The following is a 16,771-nucleotide window of genomic DNA, read 5'->3' on the forward strand; positions in this document are numbered from 1 at the left end:
ACTCAACATGAAGCAGAAAGCAATAATACTTTTCCTTCAGTTCACTATGCCCTGTTGCCCAAATGTACAATATTTTTAAAATATGTATATTATTTTATCTCTAGAAGTTCAATTTAGGTCTGTTTTTAAAATACCTCACAAGTCTGTAATCTCAAGTTTTACTCTGCTTTCTTGAATTTATGGGATACAGTTATAATAAATGTTTTAATGTCCTTAACTACTGGTTTCACCGTCTGTGTGGGTGCTTCACCAGTTTCAATTGCTTGGTCTTTCTCCTCATTATGGGTGCTGTTTCTCTGCTTCTTTGCATGCCTGGTCACTTTTTTACTGAACATCAGACATTGTAAATGTTTCCTGTTGGGGAACTAGGTATTTTTATACTCTTAAGCTTTGTTCTAGGACACAGATCAGTTGCTGGGAGGTGTTTGGTCCTTTCAAGACTTGCTTTTAAGCTTTGTTAGACAGGACCAAAGTAGCCTGCAACTACGGAGGCAGAATCCTTTGGAGGACTCTTCTTCCTTGGATTGTGAGGTTTCCCTACTCTGACTGAGGGGAATACAAACTAGGATACAAATTAGTCCCATCACTGGGAGAGCTTCAATGATTTCCTCCCTTCTCCTTTTGGGTGGCTCCTTCCCTGGCTGTGATAGGATTTGCTTACATGCATCCACTGATCAACACTCAGTTCAAGACTCAAGGGGGGGCCCTCTCCAGATATCTGGAACTTTCTCTCTATATAGCTTTTCCGTTTCCAATATTCTTCTCTGTACTGTAAATTATAGTTTCTAGGTCTCTGTCGACTCGCAGCCCTGTCATCTCAACGAAGGGAGACTATGTGGGTCTCCCCTGTCTCCACTGCAGGCTGGAAAGTCTTTCCAGGCAGTAAGTGAGGGTAATTGTGGGGCTCACTTCTTATGTCTCCCCTCTCAAGGATACTGATTTTGTGCAGCTTGAGGTCCAGTGTCTGAAAACCATTCTTTATATATTTTGTTGTTTCTTTTGTTGTTTGCTTTTGTTTATTTCAGGCTGGCACTTAAAGCCAGTCCCTGTTACTCCATTTTGGCTGGAAAAAGACATCAAATGTGTTTAATTTGATTGCACCCTGTCTTGTTTTCCACAAGTGAAATGTATCTACCATATGTGTCACATTACACTAATTGGAAATCATCTGTCCACCTATTAATGGCAAGTATTCTAAGTGAATTCATAGTACTTTGTGGGTACCAAGGTCTTCATATAATTGAGCTGTAACACATTTTTTTATATTAAGAGCAGATATTCCCCTTCCTTTCTCCTCAAACCTCCTCCAAAATATTCACCTTTTACTGTTTGGTGACTACACAAAACTTGAGCTTCATTTGATTCTTAGTGAACCACATGATCCATCTAAACTATAACATGGGTCCAGACTCCAGCCATAAAACAAGCAAAACTAACAAAATATGTTTTAGAAAGAAAACTAATGTTTATTCAATACCTACCGTGTGGTAGGGACTATACTGGGAGCTCTTACATTCATCATCTGTGGGAATCTCATGGCACCCCCCTTGATGGGCAGCATTATCCTTATTTTATTTTCATTGATATTCATGCCAAATTTCCAAATAAATCATAAGTGTTCCAAATGCAGCAGTTATTACTTCAATTCTTGGTATCTAACTAATGCTAGATAAACAGGTTAGACTAAGTCTTCCCATACCTTGATTTTCAATATCAGAAAAGTGAGTGTGATGATATCATCATTACCTCAAGGAGAATCTGAAGTGACAAATCATATGGTTAAAATTTAGCATGCATTCATGATGCACTATTTGGGTCCCAACGAACTATTCCCTTCTGCTGCCTTGCAGGAAAGCTAGTCCTAGGAAAGAGTTCCTCTTTCTTCTAAGACATAGCTTATTCCATTCTCAACATTCTTTTTCTTTTCACTTTAGAAACAGGCCTATTAATCATCATTTTGAATCATGGTTATGCAAGGCTAAACAATTCCAACTTACAAACTGATGGAGTTTGGCAAACCTACTCCAATTTCCAGGACAGCATCTAAGCACAGTGCACCTGCCTACAACTTCACCTGAACTCCTACTTTGCCAAGTGCACTTTCTCAAACTTTGCAGGGCTGTGAGCCAGGACCGGGATGCCGTCAAACCCAAAACAGATCTCATTGCTTATAGAATTCCCTACATGCAAACTTATGGGCATTACAATATAGATGTTACAATTACATTATGGGTCCTTGAGTGAGACTGATAAGTGAATCCATATTTTTTTCTTTGTTTCTCCCCCCCAGCTTTAGCATGCGTTCTACCCCCTCCTTCAGTGTCCAGTGCTTTCTCCTGCCACTTAACTACCACAGTTTTTAGTTCAGTTAGGTTGTAGAAAGTGGGGGTGGATTCATTATGAAGAAAAACCTAGCCCCTATTTGTATATTACCTAATTAATAGATCACCTTTATCAGGGGACACAGTGACTGAACCAAACTAAAGGGAACATTTCTTAAGGAGGCCAGGAGGCAAGATAAAATCTTTCTCACATCCCACTTTACCAAAATAGCTGCTAACTTTACTCTTTCTACATGGAAGACCTGTCAGTCTTCTTTGCAGTCTCTAGAGTATGATTTGTCTCATATGCATTCTTTTTTTTTGTAGATCATATTTTAAAATTAATTAGCACTTATTGTGGGCTTATTATTGGTTTGGCACTGAGTAAGAAGTTTCACAATTTCTTTATACCTCACCAAGCCTCAAAGACAACTTGTGAAGTAAATATTTTAATCCTTACTTTATAGATAAGAAAACTGACACTCAAAGAGGTTAAGTGACTGTTGAAGTTCTCCCAGTAAGCTGCAAAGCTAAGACTGTAATCTCCATCCAGTTATTTCCACTACACACAGTTTGGGAGCAAAAGTAATTAATATCAAGATTCATAGGCTGTGTGCATTAAGCTGCCCACTTATGCCCAGCGGGTCTATTATAAGATCATTATATTTATAAAGCACAGGATTATATACACAGTTTGCAGTCAGATACATATAAAGATAAAACTACTTAGTTCATAGTGCTTTGATCTAGCAAGGGAAAGATCTTTCCTGAATTTACAGAGCAGATTGTGAGGCATGCTCCCTGGAGGTAAATAAGGAAAGAGAAGTGATATTAGTAAACTTTTTAAAACTAGCTGTGTAAAGAGAATATCTGGTGATGATGCACAAAGCTTTATTACTTAAAAGTATAGTCTGATTTATGTAAAAATATTACAACAGGATTACTTCCTGGTTGTTCATGAATGCATTCAGCTTCCTTATTGAGCATATACTATTTTTTACTGTATGAAGAAATTTTGGTGCTATTTTAACCAGCTGAAGTTCCACCTGCCTTTTTATATCCATTATTTCAGGAGTTGATGTTTGCTGAAGATAAAATCAGAGGGAAAAATTGTATTTATTTTTATGGTTTTAGTTGTTTAATCTGCATAGAAGTGTATAGCTCAAGAAAGTTCCTGTAGCATATATAAGTAAAATGTTGTGGGAAAATGTTAGGTTTATTGAGAAGGCCATGTTATATTTTTCTTAAGTTGAAATAGGAAAGTAGGAAGACTTACAAGTGTTTTCCTCTTCATTATTACTTCCCAAAAATTTACAAAAGAAATATGTTATAAAATAATTCAAATAAATTAGAGGTATATCTCAGAAAGAAGATGCCACCTTATCTTCCTATCCCTTCCTCTTCTGTCAGCTTTACTCCCTTCCTCAGAGGCCACCATTATTAACAGTGTGGAGTATAACATTTCAGGAATAATTTTTCCTAGGAACTCATAAACCACACACACACACACACACACACACACACCTGGACAACATATTTAATCTGACCTCATTATTCATTAATAAGGCATCAGCACAGTGTTGATACATTGCTATCTTTTACTATCAAATCTAATTAACCATCTGTCTTATGGAGAAAACTGGTGAGTTCTGATGACAAAATCTCCTGAGAGATTGTCAGACAGTTCAGGCTGGGATTATTTGGTCCATTTGCTTTTGTGACTCAACAGATGAGTTAATAGGTCACAGTATCTTATTCAGTTTTGGCATTTGTTTTGTCCTTATATCTTGGTTTGAGTAATTTTCAGACCTTCTTGTTGCTGATGCCTTTGTTGTAGATTTGGGGAATTAGAAAATATAATTGTATGTGTCATATCTTATTGTGTTTGTTTTTCTAGAGAGATAGATCCAAAAGATAAATCTGTCTTTTGGGTATTTTCCAACAGTATGGACCATTTCTAGAGAGTGGCTGTGATGAAACAGGTACCACCTCAGCCTCTGTTGTCAGAGTCTTTAGCCCCTCTACCTTCTGGCTGCAGGATCCAATTCTTTCCCTTGCTTATGCCCAAAACCTTTGATTCATCCCTGACCTCTCTCTTCTCTCACTCCACACCCTATATATCTGGCTATCCCTTTGTCTTTACTTTTCATATATAAACCTACCATTTGACCACTTATCACTACCGCCATTCTTACCATTCTATTCTGTAGCACCATCATCTCTTGGCTGAATTTCTACACCAGCTGTCTAACTAGTCTCCCTGCTTCTCCCTTAACTCCCAGACTGTCTATTCGTAACCTGGTTCTGGAGGGATCCTTTTTTTTTTTTTTAAGTTTATTTAATTTATTTTGAGAGAGAGAGAGGGGCAGGGGAGGGGCAGAGAGAGAAGGAGACATAGAATCCCAACCAGGGTCCTCACTATCAGCGCAGAGCCTGACACAGGTCTGAATCTCATGAACCATGAGATCATGACCTGAGAGTCTGACACTTAACGGACTGAGCCACTCAGGCACCCCTAGACAGAAGACACTTTATTATCAAAGATAAACAAAAGCAGTTACTAAAGAAAGGACCAGTAGGCATGTTGGAAGAATAATGAATGATCCACATTCTTTGAAGTACAGAGTTCATGCAGGGAAATGGTGCTGGAAAAGCCAACAGCAGGCTGGAGCTGGGTTATGGAGGACCTTAAAGATTTATTTAAATGGGAAGCCACAGATTGTTTTTAAATAGGTGAGTGACTTCAAAATGGAGCTTTAAAATGTTAACCTGGAAAAATTTCTTTTTATGTATCTCGAGATCATGACCTGAGCCAAAATCAAGAGTAAGATGCTTACCACCTGAGCCACCCAGGCACTGGAGTGCTTCTTAATCGTGCTACTCCCTGCATTAAAAGCATCAGCAGAACCTGAGAGTTCATTAAGACCCTACCCTAGACCAATCTGCATTTAAAATTTTTTTTGAGTGTTTATTTCTTTTTGAGAGACACAGAGTGTGAGCTGGGGAAGAGACAGAGAGAGAGGGAGAGAGACACAGAATCCGAGGCAGGATCCAGGGTCTGAGCTGTGACCACAGAGCCCGACACGGGGCTCGAACTTATGAACCGCGAGACCGCGACCTGAGCCGAAGTTGGACACTCAACCCACTGAGCCACCCAGGCACCCCCGACCAATCTGCATTTTAACAGGATCTCCATGTACTATAAGACTATCTGTGGTAAAAGGTCATTAGTCTGTTCTCTGTATTTATGGGTCTGTTTCTACTTTTTGTTTGTTTAGTTTGTTTTGTTTTTTAGGTTCTATATATAAGGGAAATTGTATGGTATTTTTCTTTCTCTGTATGACTTATTTCACTCAGCATAATACTCTCTGGGTATATCCATATTGTTGCAAATGGCAAGATCTCATTGTTTATAGTCGAGTAATATTCCATTGTGTGTGTGTGTGTGTGTGTGTGTGTATGTATACCACATCTTCTTTATCTATTCATCTATGGATGGACACATGGGTTGCTTCTATATTTTGGCTTTTGTAAATAATGCTTCAGTGAACATAGGGGCACTATGTCTTTTTGAATTAGTGTTTTCATTTTCTTTGAATGGAATACCCAGAAGTGGAATTAATGGATCATACTTAATTCTATTTTTTATTTTTTTGAGCAAACTCCATCCTGTTTTCCACAACAGCTGGACCAATTTACATTCCCACCAACAATGTGCAAGAATTCTTTTCTTTCCACATCCTCACGAACATTTGTTGTTTCTTGTCTTTATGATTCTAGCCATTGTTATAGGTGTAAGGTGATATCTCATTTCGTTTTCAATTTGTACTTCCCCAATGATTAGTGATAGTGAGCATCTTTTCAGGTGTCTGTTGGTCATCTGTATGTCTTCTTTGGAAAAAATGTCTATTCAGGTGATCTGCCCATTTTTAATTGGCTTTGGTTTTCATGGTGTTGAGTTGTAAAAGTTCTTTATATATTTTGGGTATTAAGCCCTTACTGGATATACCATTTGCTAATATCTTCTCCCATTTAGTAGGTTGTCTTTTTGATTTGTTGATAATTTCTTTTGCTGTGAAAAAGCTTTTTATTTTGATGTAGTCCCAATAGTTTATTTTTGTTTTTGTTTCCCAATTGCCTTTAGGAAAAATGTTGCCATGGCCAATGTCAGAGAAATTACTGCCTACATTTTCTGAAAAAACACCTAACCAACCAACCAACCAACCAACCATCCATCCAGCAAAACAAAAACAACAAACCTTTGCATCCATCATGGACCAAAACTTTTGTAAAATGCAAAAAAAGTAAAAAATTGTTTTACCAAACATATAATTAAAAACATGAAAAACAGATATAAAAATGTAAGCCCTACCTCTGTATTATTTGATTTAGCAGACCTAAAGTTCCCCTCTCAAACCGTTATAGAGTTTCTAGCTAGATACTTCCTCCCAGTGTCTGCACTAAGGTTTTTGCGGACGAGTTTATGGACTGGCATCTGCCCAAGGGCCACTCTCTCTGCTCTCAGCTCTAGCTGTGCTCCCCAGACATCACAGGTGTACTCTCTACTTGGGCCTGTGTTCTCACTGTTCCCTCTGCCTGCAGCACTCTTTCCTAATTACCCACCTGGCCAAACCCATCACTTTCTCAGTTCTTTGCTCAGTTGCCACCTTCTCATGGCCTTTGTACCTGCTCTTCCTGCTGTTTCAAATGTTCTTGTATTTCTCTTTCCTCTTGTCCCTGGGTCTTTCTTTAAATGTTGATGACTCAGTTTCTTTATCTATTAAGTGAGAATAATAATAAAACCAAAAATATAGGGTTGTTGTAAGGATTAAATAAAATTCTATTTGTAAGGAACTTAGAGCAGTGCCTAATAACATATTGGTATTATAAAATATTTAATATTATTAATAATTAATATAACTTAAATACAGAGATGAAGGCCTGCTAGCTGTGGTTACTTCTGGGAAGGGGATTGGGATTAATGGTGTGAAAGAAAAGATTTCATGTGTTTCACTGAATACATTTCTACCTAATTTCAAATTTTGATGATGGGTATTGTGACCTTAACAATTAATGAAACAAAATAAAGAAGATGAAAGAAAAGCTTTTTGCTGTTTGTCTACCTTTTCTATCCTATTCCCCAAAAGGGACATGCATCTGAATTTAAATTGTCATAATTATAACCATCACGACAGCAATAACAGTTTATGCAGTATTTACAATATGCTTGGTCTTGTGCCAAGTGTTTTACATGCATTATCTCATTTACTTTTTTATTCTAGATTTCATTAATTTTTATTATTTTTATGATAAATACTGTGTCAGTTAATTAATTTATTGCCTCTCTACTTCCAATTGATTCTTCAATACCTGTCCTGTGATATTGGATGGAGCTTCTTCAACCAATTCTGCTTTAAAGGGAGCATGATGTTAAGTATTCTTAGCAGAGGTCACTAGAGGGACATTATAGGAGGGAAAGTATCTCCGTGTTTCCAGCTGTGGAATGGTGGGTTGGTGGTGTGGGTGTGAGGGCGTCTGGTGGCCTTTTGCCCAGCCATATGCTCAGAATATATGCAGTCCCTTGATGGGTCTCACAGCACCAGTGTTGCTGGTAATCTTCTTCATGTGGTCTTTTCAATATGATCATTCTGCTCCTCAGTCTTCTTGCCTACCCTGGTGCCCTGATCCTCTCTTTCCACTTACCACCCTCCAATGTGTTTCTTGCAGTCTCCCCAGCAGGGATACTTTATGTGTTAAGCCACCTCCCCACTGGTGGTCCATTCGTGCCTCATGCCACATGCTGGCCACCAGCTGTGGCTCACATACCTGCCTGGGCTCCAGAAGGTTGTTTTCTGCTTGTTCATGACTGTAGAACAGCTTAACCGGGCAAATCAGTCAACTTCTTTGCCATCCAGTGGGCTCAACTATACTTTCTCCAATGATGTCATCAAAACCCAGCCTTGGAGGGAGTGTCCCCTTCCAAGGTTGTCCGTCTTTGGGTTATTTCCCTCAGACCTAGTGTATCATATAGTTTTCTTATATCCTATAGCTACTCTTTGATCATACTATAACAATTCTTCATATTAAACTGCCTTGTTTAGATTACTGAGGGTTTTCTATCTCTTCATTAGATATAAACTATGGTAAGTATTTCATTTTAATTTTTAATTTTTTAATCTTTTTACTATAACCTACATGAAGCATACATATCTGAAGTGTATAACTTAATGAACTTAAACACACACACACACATGTGACTGTATCCAGGTCAATATATAGAATATTCTATTTACCCAAGAAAGGTTCCTCTTAGCCCTTTCTAATTCATAAAATGCTCTTCTCACAAAGGTAAGAAATATTATGATTTCTATTACCATAGCTTAATTTTTCTTGTTCTTGAGTTTCAGATAAATTAAATAATAGAATATGTATATTTTTATGTCTAACTTCTTTCTCTCAACATGTCTTCAAGATTCATTCACATTTGTATGTATCAGTAGTTGTTTTTTTTTCCTTTAGTTGTCTTGGGTATTCTAGTATATGAATAAGTCATATTTATTTATCCATTCTTCTTTTGATTGATATTGGGTTGTTTCCCATCTGGGGTTACTATGAATAAAGCTACTTTAAACAGTACAGTAAAAGTTCTTGGTTAACATATACAATCCCTTCTCTTGGGAATATAGGTAGGAATGACACTTCACAGTCATAAATAGGCTTATGTTTAGGTCTAGTAGTTACTGCCAGAGAGTTTTCCAAACTGAGTGAACCAATTTACACTCTAATCACTATGTTTGATAATTCCAATATCCCTGTCATGTTTGGTTCTGATGTCTCTGTCCCTTCAAGTTGTCTTTTTGCCTGTTGGTATGCCTTGTCATTTTTTCTTGATAGCCAAACATGATCTACTGGTACAAGGAATAGCTGTAAACAGGCCTTTAATAATGTGGGGGTGAGATGTTAGGTGAGGTGAAGCACTCGGTAGCCTTATGAGTAGGCTCCAGTCTTTGGTGAGCCTTTGTCTCTGGGCTGGTAACTTCACAAGTGTTTCTCAGTTGTTGTTTTCCTTTCCCCTTTTAGGTGGAAGAGGGTGGCTAGAGTGGGCCAGAGTTGGCTATTTTCTTTCCTCCAAGTTCAGTTAGGCTTTAATAATACCCCAGCAGATTGGGCTCTGCTTGGCCAGTTGCCCCTGAGGGCATACCTTGTTTAGAGTAGCAGCATGCCCTGGTGTATTTCAGAATGATTCCTTTTCCTATCCTCTGCCAGAAGCACAAGGGCATTCCACCTCCCCGCCTCCCCCGCACCCAATATTTACTCCTGGAAATGAAACTCACAAAAGTGTGATGGCCTTTGATGACTGGATTCTCTTGAAGTTTTTAATTCTCAGATTTGTCCACTCTGAGCCTCCAGCAATTTACAATCACAGTTCAGATTACTAGAGTGGTTTCTTTTGAGTCTCTGCTTTAGTAAGACACTGTCCCCCACATTTGCCTGTCTCTCCTGTCATGGGAACAGTGCTTTGCCAGATGTCTTCACCTCACTTACAATCCTTTAAGAATTGCTAATTTTTCAGTCTGTTCAGCTTTTTACTTGTTAGGACAGTGTGTCAGTGTCCAAAGTCCTTACTTATTGGAACCAGAATCTCCATTAATATTTGACAGTTCCAGTTGCTTCATGTTCTTGCTAACACTTGGTGCTGTCAGTTCATTTTTTTTGTTAACAAAAGGTATTTTTAGAGTGGTTTTGATTTATATAAAAATTGCGAATTTGTTACAATTAATAAACCAATATTGATACATTATTATTAACTGAAGTCTATATTTATTCACACTCCATTAGTTTTTACCCAGTGCCCTTTTTCTGTTCTAGGATTTCATTCAGGATTTCACATTACATTTAACTGTCAGACTCCTCTTGGCAGTAACAGTTTCTTAGATCTATCTTGTTTTTGAGAATCTTGTCAGTTTTGAAGAATACTGCTTATTTTGCTAAATACCCTTCTATTGGGGTTCAACTGCTCGTTTTCTCATGATTAAAGTGAGATTATAGATTTGGGGGTGGAAGACAACAGAGGTAAAAATGTCATTTTTTTACATTATATCTGTAATATAATTACATTATATTTTTTACATTATATCTGTAATATAATTACATTATATCTGAGGGCGGCATGACTGGTTGTTGTCAGCATGACTGATCACTATTGATGTTAACCTCCATCTCCTGAGACCGTGTTTGTCACGTTCTTCTACTGTGAAGTGACGCTTCACCCCTTTTCCATATTGTACTCTTTGAAAGGAAGTCATTATTTGTGACCATCCTTAAGGGGTAAGTTGTGCTTCACCTCTTTGAGAATGAAGTATCTACATAAATTATTTGGAAATTCTTACACATGGGAGATTTGTCTCTTCGCCCCATTTATTTGTTTATTCAGTCATTTGTTTATATCAGTATTGACTCATAGATATTTTATACTTTGAAGTATAATCTATTACTACTTTATTTTGTTGCTCAAATTTTTCTAGCTTTTGGCCATTGGGAGCTCATTCAATCAGTATGTGTTGTCCCTTTGACATTACCATAATTATGGGGTTTTTGTTTTTGGCTTTTGGTGTTATTTTTGTTGTGAGCAGTTCCTTATTTTCTGACACTGCAAGATGCTTCAGTCTCATTTTGTATATTTCCTACTCAAACCCTAAAATCAGCCATTGCTCTAAGGAGACCTGGTTTCTTTTAATGGAGAATAGTATTAGAAAGCAAGATCTAGGTGCTAGGTGTGCTTGTTGCTACTGGGTGCTGTCAGTCTTTTTAATTTAGGCATTATTTGGGGTTTGTTTTTATTGGGATTTCAGATTTCTTTGATGAGTAGTAAAGTGCCTTTTTATATGCTTTTTAACTATTGTATATCTTTATTTATGAAGTGTCTATTCAAATATTTTGCCCATTTTAATGCATTTCATATTGCTTTCCATTGCTTTTTATTGTTTTTAAAATTGAATTATAGGTATCCTTTCTACAGTCTAAACGTGATCAATATGAATCTTTTTAAATATATACACATCAGTATGTTTCAGATATCTTCTCTAAGTCTGGCTTACCTGTTCACTTTTTAATCAATTTATTTGAAATTTACATATAGTGAAATTGACTTAATGTATATATAATTATAGATACGTTAGGACTTAAATGCATAATTTTATTATTTGTTTTCTGTTTATTTCTTCTGTCTTTTGTCCTCTGTTTCTTTCTTATTGCCTTTCTGGGAGTTCCATGAACATTTATTGGATTCTTGCTTCATTTGTCGTGTTTTTAAGTTTTTCTTCCTTTTTGAAGTTCCAAGTCTTCTTTTATCATTCGGTTTGTGTTTATAGAAACTCCATTAGCCATTCTTCAAGGATAGATTTACTAGTGTCAAATTCTCTCAGTTTTCCTTTACATAAGAATGTCTTTAGTTCTCTTTCGTCCTGGAAGAATGTATTTGCCAGATATGAAATTCATGATTAACAGTTCTTGAAAAAATATTGTGCCACTTTGTTCTGGCCTGTTGGTTTCAGATGAGAAATCATTCAAATTGGCATTCCTTTATAAGTAATGTGTCATTTTTTAAAGATCTTTTTCTTTGTCTTTAGTTTTCAGAAGTTTAATTGTGATATGTCTTAGAATTAATTTCTTTGGGTTTATCCTACATGAGATTTTTCTCAGCCTCTTGAATATGTGATTTTATATCTTTTCTCAATCGGGGCCGTTTTCAGTCATTATTTTACCTGAATACTTTTTCTGAGTTCCATTCTTTCTTTTTTCCCTTTCTGGGGCTCTGATGATATGAATGGTAGCTTCTTTGTCATTGTCACTGAGACTTTGTTAATTTTTCTCAGTTTATTTTCTCACTGTTGTTCACGTTGGGTAAATTCTGTGGATCTGTCCTCAAGGTCACTGCTTCTATCCTTTGTCATCTGCCCTCTACTATTGAGCCCATTTAACAAGTTAAAAATGTTTTTTTCAGTTATTATATTTTATAATTCTATAATTTTCATTTGGTTCTTTTTTATAACTTGTTGTTGTTGAGATTTTCTAGTTCTTCATTTGTTTCAGAAGAACCTGTAAATGCTTTCTGAGGTATTTTTATGATGGGGCTTTAAAATTCTTGTCACATGATTCCAATGTCTGATTCGTCTCATCTTGGCATCTGTTGGTTGTCTTTTCTCATTCTGGTTGTGATTTTTCTGCTTCTTGGTACGATGAGTGACACTTGGGTATCCTAGGCACTTTGGATATTACATAACGAACCTCTAGGTTCTATTTAATACTTTTTGGCATACTTCCCTGTGTTGAGGTGTAGCACGAAGGCTGGATGGATATGTATATTCCACTTCCCACTGTGCAAATGTGGGCCACTGATTCATACTGCTTTGTGGCTAATCGGTGGCACTGCAATTCAGTCCCTCTCTTGGTTCCCCTGATACCTTGCCAGTGCAAGTGGGGCATTGGCTGAGGCTGACTTTTGCTCTGAGTGAGCCCAGCTGATGCCAGGGGAGGGAAGGAGGGAAGCCAAATGCCAGCTAGTGCCACCTTCTTCTCATCCTCTCCTTTTACCTCTTGATGCCAGCTCTCTGTTGGGCCCCATTGACACTGCAGTGGGGGTGTGAAGCAGAGTGGTGATGAGCCCCACTTCTCATTGGCTTATTAAATCTCTGCTGCCAGGTGGGAGTGGAGGCTTAGCATATTTCTGGACCCACTACTACCAGCTGGGCAGGGCAATCGAAACACCCCCTGCTTTCACTGGGCAGGAAGTGGAAGATCAATATTCCACTCAGCCATGCTGATACTGCTGTGGCAAGGAAATTAGAATCTTGTCTGCTCTAGGCAGGAGGTGGAGAGACAGGTAGAAGAATCCCTCTCTGCTTGACCCTGATGGCACCATTGGGTGGGGAGATTGAAGCACCACTGTTTGATGTCCCTGTGCAGGGGGTGTGGGAGCTAAAGTGGTGGGGGGGGATGGAGGGTTAAGGACCAGCTCTCTTCTTGGCCCAAATGACTCAGTGGGAGTGTTTGTATAGGGGTGGATTTTCCATTGGTGCTTGGTTTGAATAGGGTAGATGTTGCCAAAAATGTTTTCTGTTAGGCCACCCTTTTCCTGGTATTTTGGCTGGGAGGAATAAGCTTTCCTTGGAGACTTTTTGGGGGGTCTACACCTGTTAGAAGGTCTGAGTTGGAGGCTTCCGCAGGGCCCTGTCTGAGACCTACAGGAGGCAATAAAGAAACACAGAATTCACCTCAAGTCTCAGGGTCCCTAGACAGTAAGACCTCTTCTTTCTACCTTTCAGAGACCATCTGTGATTGTTTTGTGTTATATGAATGGTGAGAGGGAAGTTCTGGGAGGAAAGGGCTAATTTATCTTGGTGAGAACTGGAAGTCACCAACAATATGCTTTTTCCTTTCCTTTTTTTTTAAATTTTTTTTTTATTTTTATTTTACCAACAGTATCTTTTGAAGAGCCTAAGTTTTTTCATTTTATGAGATCCAAGTTATCATTTTTTTTCATGGATAAGATGCCCCCATTAAATAAAATGTTGGCTGTTGTTTTTTCATAAATGCCCTGTATCAGGTTAAGGAAGTTCCTTTCTACTCCTAATTTGTTGGGAGTTTTTGTTTGTTTGTTTTGTTTTAATCAGTCATGTATGTTAAATTTTGTCACATGTTTTTCTATATCTGTTGTGATGATTATGTTTTTTCTTAGTTTGTTAATCTGCTGAAGTACTTTGATTAAATTTTGAATGTTCAACTAACTTTGTATTTCTGGCACAAACCCCCCTTAGTTATGATGTGTTATACTTTTTAATTTGTGGGATTTAATTTGCTAAAATTTTGTTTACAAAATTTTTCATGCATCTTCATTAGGGATTTGGCTTGTGGTTTGTTTTTTATTATTATTTCTTTGTTACGTTTTGGTATCAGGGTTTTCCTTAGATATTACTTGGTTATACTTTTTAGGCCTCCTTAGTGCCCATAAACCTCATTTCTATTTCTTGTTACAGCAGGTCTTCTTTTGATATATTCCCACCTTGCCAACAATAATTAAAGCCTCTGATGGTTAGTAATTAACTTCAAGGTCAAGAATAAATTAGTATACATTTGAATTACAATCTTTTGATTTATAGTGGCCCCAAAATGAAGGTAATTAAATGTTACAGCATTAAACTATGATCAAATCTTTAAGCATGAATATTCAAGTAGTTCATTTAAATAAAAAGCCTAAAATAAAAAACTAAAATTTTTGCAGGAATTCTTCTAACTACAGTTTCTGCATCAGTGTTTTTTAGTTGTTTTTCCTAGTGAAATACTTTAGTGGCCATAAAAAAATACAAATACAGAACATACAAACTTGTTATTTTTTCCCCATTGGCTGAACTTTACTAAACTATTGTGAACCAATTATGCAAATTGGTGATAATTAATTTGCATCTTTAGGCAAGTGAAAGCTTTTTACAAAGGATGGTTATTAAATGTTTTGTATCTCTAAGGAGAATGGAAGAAAAAAAATAAATACTGATTACTGGAAGAAATATGGGGTTTGCAGAACAAAAGATTGAGAATAGGGATTCTTTGACCCTAGCTCTGGTACCACTAGGAGAGTCTGCTGGTTCTCTTCCTTGTACTAGTTCTACATGGTGAAATTCCCTCCATATTTAATGACAATAATGCCTTAAATTTGATATTTAAATTGGGTGATCATTAGACACTCAATTCTTATGAAAAAAATTAAACTGGGTATAAGATTATCTGATAAATAGAACATGAATCTTCAATATGTTTTAAATTGTTTTCCTTTGCTTATAAAAAGCTTAATGCAAAATTTCAGATTTTCAGGTAGTTTTAATAGCATTAACGCTTTCAGGACTACTCTTTTCTGATATAACCTTATTTGAAGTGTTTCCATCTTTCAATAGCTGTGTTTTCCATTTCCATTCTGTGCTTGAAATGTGTCAGAAATAATGGGATCTAAAATGCTCTTGTGCAAGTTTATGTGACTATACAGTATAACTTGAATGACAGCATTATCCAAAGTAAGCTGCTACTGAAACTTGGCACTTTATCAACCTTCTCAAGTATTTCACAGTGCAGCAGGGGAGAGGGACTTTTCTTCAGGACTTTCTTTATCCCTTCTATCTATTAACTCTGAATGAGGGAACTCTTGGTATTCCCTCAGTCTAGATTTTCAAGATAATTGACCCCTGAAAGCTTTTGGTTTTTCAAGAGTTGTTCAAAAATTTGAACTTGCCAATTAAACTCTGTTTCTAAATTATTTTTGGATTTTTATAGTATGTATTTTCTGCCTTTATATGGTATTATATGAGATGAGGTATTATATATGCTATCTTTATCAGGTACATGCTTTATTTAATATTGAAAATAACTGGATGGTAAGTAATGTTTTATGTACCTTTTTTTTTTATGGTAAGCAGAGGATGAGGCTCCAGGATGAAGAGACTAAGTGACATATTCAAGATCACACGGCTAATCGATAGTAGAGCACATACGAAGTCCTAGGCATACTTGAATCTACAATGCATGATTTTGTCTTGAACTACAGTCAAGTAGCATTAAAAAAATTTTTTTTTTCAACGTTTATTTATTTTTGGGACAGAGAGAGACAGAGCATGAACGGGGGAAGGGCAGAGAGAGAGGGAGACACAGAATCAGAAACAGGCTCCAAGCTCTGAGCCATCAGCCCAGAGCCCGACGCGGGGCTCGAACTCACAGACCGCAAGATCGTGACCTGGCTGAAGTCGGACGCTTAACCGACTGCGCCACCCAGGCGCCCCTCAAGTAGCATTTTAGAAGAATATCCAGGAGAGGTGGAGATTCATAAAAATATTTAAGATACCATGAAGGCTTATTCTAAAACTCTTTGCAACAGTATCTAAAATCATATATGTTCAAATATGGCAGATACACAAGTGACTATAAAATGAATGAGCATTGTTTTGCTATTTCCATGAGTTAGCTGATCCGCTTATCAAAACTTGAGAGAGATAAGTAATATCCCATCTTTCTTCCTCTACCCAATTAAAATTCCATAAATTGCATAAATCCCAACATTTCATAAAAGCCAATATTTTGATTTGTAAAATTTGTAAAATAAAAGACAGTAATGGAATTACAATATCCTGAAATCTTTGGGAAAGATTAAGAGCTTCCCCAAATATCATCTACTACTTAAAAATCATTTTCTTGGCCAATAGTATGGCTGTATGGCTATTATTGATGGATAGAATTTTGTATTTCTTTTACTAAAGATTTTATTTTATATTCTTTATTAAAAGAAGTCCTCTATTGTTTAACCAGTTGAAAGACTGATTTTGTTATCCATTGTCTTGTAGGAAAATGGGATTGTAGACAGGATGTGGAGAATAGTTAAGAAAATTACAATTTATTTTTTATCTCTATGC

Source organism: Prionailurus bengalensis, chromosome C1, assembly GCF_016509475.1.
Source record: "Prionailurus bengalensis isolate Pbe53 chromosome C1, Fcat_Pben_1.1_paternal_pri, whole genome shotgun sequence".
NCBI lineage: Eukaryota > Metazoa > Chordata > Mammalia > Carnivora > Felidae > Prionailurus > Prionailurus bengalensis.